The sequence below is a fragment of the Cupressus sempervirens genome, chromosome 3 (assembly GCF_028749045.1).
Source record: "Cupressus sempervirens isolate cs-2001-9-10 chromosome 3, ASM2874904v1, whole genome shotgun sequence".
NCBI classification, from domain to species: Eukaryota; Viridiplantae; Streptophyta; class Pinopsida; order Cupressales; family Cupressaceae; genus Cupressus; species Cupressus sempervirens.
Window position 1 is genome coordinate 921943812 of NC_143120.1, and position 5477 is coordinate 921949288.

Consider the following 5477-nt stretch of genomic DNA (forward strand, 5'->3'; position numbering starts at 1 on the left):
AAAATGAAACAATCAGTATCAAGTCGAAACGATGCATCAAAACAACTTACAATGCAATTTTTGAGCACAAAAATAAAACTTTTAAACATGACTGTCATGGAATTTCGCACAAAATTTATGAAATCTCGTGCAAAATTCTATCAATTTTGCTCAAAAACATTCTTTCTTTGTGCAAAGAATCATGCCATCCCACGAAAAAAAGAGTTTTCTGCGTGAGAAAAGAGTTTTTTGCATGAGAAACAAATCGCTTCGCGCAAAGAATCTAATTCTTCATGCAAAACATAATGTCTCTTGCACAAAGATTCTCCCTGCCGCGCACGTAGAAAGAGTGCACCCTATTTCTTCTCTAAAAGAAAGAAGATCTTCGTGCAAAAGATGATAAGTCTCATGCAAAGAGAGATTGGACCCCCTAAAAACATGCTAAAACATGCAATAAATGACATCAAAATGCATGAAAGTGAAAGTACGAAGGAAGGGAATCGATGACTCACCGGTGGTCCATAGTCTGTTGGGCAGCTGTGACGTCTGGAGCACTCAAATCGATGATGTCTCATGCTAACTTCCATGTCTCTCTCAGAGCTCAAATCAATAGAAGACAAAAAGCACAAATGAATTGAAAATGACCCTTCAGGTCCTTATATAATTATTGAGCAAATTTTTCAAAGTGCTTGAATTTGTGTGAAAATCACATCTTTGGCTAATTTGACCATTTTGAATCCATTTTTGGGATCGAATTCAAAATTTGACACACCTAAGAGCCTCAAAAATACATTTTAAAATTTTGGGGACCGACGCGTTGAACGCTTGTGCAGCCCAAATCTTTCTGATACTTTGTGATTCTTGGAATCCTTTCAACTCTACATTCTCAATATTTTCAAAACTCATTTTGGAAATAGTCAACTAAAGTCAACTATGCTCAATTCTGGTCAACTCCTTACTCAAACTTGGTATTTTGGACCTCAAAATCACTTCGGATCAACTTCCAAATTTCTTCTGATCATTCTGATCTCTTCATATTTCTTTAGATCATTTTGATCTCTTTATATTTCTTCAGATTTGATCTCTTCTATATTTTGTTGAATCTCAGATTTCTTCTATATCTCATGATATACTATTTCAAATTATATTTCTAGTGTGTCATCTTTCGATTTCACTCTTGAGGGGGCAGGATGATTACATCATCAAATACTTATTGCTTGGGGCATCTCATTCTCATCTCATGTCCTCATCACTTGGGGCATCTCATCACTTAGGGCATCTTGTTCCCTTCTATGTAGCACCTTTGCCATCTATCTTATCTTTTCATCAATTGATCAACCTTATAACAACTCTTCTCAGAGTTCGATGGACAGGTATTGGGATAGTCTAAACCCCAACTCCTAAGGATAAAGCCTCATTCTAGGGATGATTCTATGACTCATGATTGGACCTTGTTATCTTTTATCAATCTTAGGTATCTAGGTGTTCTATCTAGATCCTTGAAGGTTAAGCTCCGTTCTAGAGATAATCTTCTAAATTCTTTCAATCTTAGGTATCTAGGTGTTCTATCTAGATCCTTGAAGGTTAAGCTCTATTCTGGAGATAGTCTTCTAAATGCTTTCAATCTTAGGTATCTAGGTTTTCTATCTAGATCTTTGAAGATTAAACTCCATTCTGGAGATAATCTTCTAAATGCTATCAATTTTAGGTATCTAGATGTTATGTCTGGATCCTTAAAGATTACGCTCCATTCTAGAGATAATCTTTTAAATGCTACCAATCTTAGGTATCTAGGTGCTCTACTTGGATTCCTTGGGATTAAACTCTGTTCTAGAGATAGTCCTTAAAAGCTTATCAATTGGTCTCTGTGTCATCAACTTTGGAACCAATCTCATCTTCGCATCATGCTTTCTAATTTTATTTGAATTGAATGTGTTGCTTGCACATTCATTCAAAGAGGGGCAAAATGTAATACCCCAAAATTGGCTCATTGCCATGATACCAATTCTAGTCTATTTCTGACCAATCCTAAAGTCGTATTCCATTAGGCAAATTCTTATTCGGCTACTCGCTACTTGACTTAATGGTCAGATATAGAAAACCCTAATCTGCATTCATCATTCTTATTATTTAATTCCTATAGTATTTACTCATATTAGTCACATTAAACTTATTGATTAATATTTAATTCAATTACTAAGCATTTATACTTTAATTAAATTAAATTATATCCTAAGGCTAATGTACTATGGAATTAAATTTATTTAATTTAATAAATGTGCCTATTTTAATTAATGAAACAAAATTATTTAATTAAATGGAGAACTTACTTCTAATTAATTAAACAAAGTTATCTAATTAAATGAGAAGCCATTCCTAATTAATTAAATGAAGTTATTTAATTAAATAAGAAAAGTGTCTCTAATTAATTAAATAGAATTATTTAATTAAATAGAAAATGTAATTATGAGAGCATATCTCATTTTATTAAATTAAATATCTCACTAAAAGCTCTCTTCAGTTCAAAAAAGGAAATTCTCAGTTCACTGCTGATCAAATTAGAAGTGACATAGATCACTTGTTTTTACACTAAAGTCTATCTGAGTTGACTAACTCTTACACTCAGATCTGAGTTAGTTAACTCCATTTAATTTGGGAATCATCCTTTATAACTAAACTTCATCTTCAATCTTGACCATTGATTGAAATCAATCTCGACCGTTGATGGATTCTAGGAAAGTCTATTTAAGAGACCTTCATCTCTTCATTTTGGGAGGTTGAATGAGAATTTGCATCGAATTGCTGCTAGATTGTGCATTCATTTGAGCTCATCAATTTCATAAGATATTCATTTTCTAGTTTAATCTCATATAGCATAATATGCATACATTTTAGCATAATCTTCTTTTGCATGTTCTTAGATTAAACGTGCATACTCCATTCTAGATTAATCTGCATTCTCATATAGATTAGTCACATTTTATTTTAAATCCTTCATTCGTAGAGGGTTTGGTTTCTTAACACCTCAAATCTAAGGATATCTAACAAGCAATTCCCCTTAGATAGAAGGCAATAGGTCGCCTTGCTGGCTAATTTTTAGATGAACAATCCAATGTTCATTCCGAGATGAATCCGCAAATAAGGACCATGTTGAAGTGTGTGTGTTAGCATAGGCCGCATTTTCACATATACATTACTAATCCTTCATACTTAGCTATTTTTTTTGTGTAAGGAAATGAAATTTTATAAGACTTAGGAATAAGGTCTCCTTGTGGTGCAACAAACAAAATTCCTACCCTTGATCCCTTTTGTGTGAAGGAACCATCAAAAAATAGCATCCATTGTGTACTAGGGGTAATAGTCATAATTGTGTCATCTAGAAAACATGTTATAATAGGATAGTCTACTTGAAGAGGAGCTTTAGCAAGCTAGTCTACAATTACTTTTCCCTTAATCGCCTTGCAATCCTTATAGACAATGCCAAATTCACTTAAAATCAAGACCCATTTAGTAGCTCTGCCAATAAGGGAAGCTTTTGATAGCAAATATTTGAGTGGATCTATCTTGGCAATGTGATGTGTAGTGTGATTAAGCATATAATGGCATAGTTTCTATGTACAAAATACTACTACCAAATAAGCTCACTCAATAGTAGTGTAGTTCAACTCATAGCCAACTAATCTTTGACTGAGATAGTATATGGCTTGCTCATTACCTTTTTCATCTAGTTATGCAAAAAGAGCACCTAAGGCAACTAAAGTGGTAGGAATGTATAGAATCAATGGTCATCCTCCAATTGGAGGGACTAGAAGTAGTGGATTATCCAAGTATACCTTAACTTGCTCAAATACTTTCTAAAATAGGAAATCCCATTGGAACGTAGTGTCTTTTTGAATAAAATGTTGGAGTGGATGAATCTTATTTGCTAACTAGGAAACAAACCATCTAATGGACTGTAACCTTCCTTGAAAACTAAAAAGTTGTTTCAATGTAGTAGGTGGAGGCATTTCCATGATGGCTTTCACTTTGGTGGGATCTACCTCAATGCCTCTTCTTGAAACTATGTAACCTAACAACATGCCTAATTTGACCCTAAAAAAAAAAACTTCTTTGAATTTAGGCACACTTTATATTTCTCCAACCTCTCAAAAATGGTGGTGACAAGTAGAAGATCATGGAAGAATGTACTCATTGTGCATTGATAGGTGGCACTAACATTTTTCAAGCCAAAAGGCATGGCTTGGTAACAAAAGGTTCCCCATGGGGTAGTAAATGTCATTTTATGCTGATCTTATTCTACAATTTTGATCTAATTATAGCCAGAGAAACCATCCATTAAAGACAACATCTCATGTCTGGCAGTTAGATCCACTATGATGTCTATGTTAGGAAGTGGAAAATCATCCTTCAGACATGCAAGATTTAAATCTCAAAAATCTAAACAAATGTGGATACCCCCAAATGCTTTCCCTATAGGAATAATGTTTGAAACCCACTTAGGATAATCAATAGGTTAGATGAATTTTGCCTCTCGCATCTTCTATAGTTCTGCTTTGACAAAAAGTGCTACTTAGGATGCATCTTACCCAACTTTTTTTTCATAGGTTTAATCTTTGGATCTACTGCTAAGTGATGCACAACCAAATTTGTGTCTAAACTAGGCATGTCTTTGTATGTCCATGCAAAATTGATTTTTCCTTTTTGTAGGAACTCAATCATTACTATTTGTTCTTCAAGACTTAAGATAGCTACAATTTAGGTGACTTGTGGATTATCTACCATACCCAAATTAACTAGAAGTGTGTCCTCATTAAATATAGATGACTTTTTTGGTGGTAAAGATCTGAATGGTAAGTTAGTCTCTCCCTCTTTTGGTTCCTCTAAGAGGTTTTCACCAAAAGATATACCCTTTATTTTGTCTTTTTCTTCATCCAAAAGTGCTCCAAAAGAGTTTTCACTGGAGGATATTTCTTCTATTTTTTATTTTTCTTTTCTTTTTCACTTTTATGACTAAGAGAGTTGACTTGGCTACCAAAGTAGGCTTCCTCATTGTATTGGATCTCATGTTCATAATCTTGGAGATTCTTAAGGCCAAAGAGTGTCATCACTACTTTGTTAGAGTTACAGATATCAAGAGCTAGTGGTGTGTCTTGAAGGTCCCAATCTATCATGTCAGGGTTGATGAGGAGTAAGTCGATAGATGAAAGGTTAGCTATGGTAATGGCATGGACCTAATTATCTAGGTCATCCTCAATGTATTGGAAGGGTACTTCAAATAATTCCTCCTCGTCAGTCTTAGAATCAGATTCAATCATACAATAGCTGTCAGCAAAGGACACCTTGGATTTAATGGAGCCCAAACCACATCCTTTAGGATAGCTATTAGCCTTAAGGGGTTGTCTGATTCCATCTTCTTTAGGCCCAAGGATAGTACCATGATATCCCATGTTTTCAATCATGGGAGGAGCCTTGACATACTTATCTTTAGGGAATTCCAT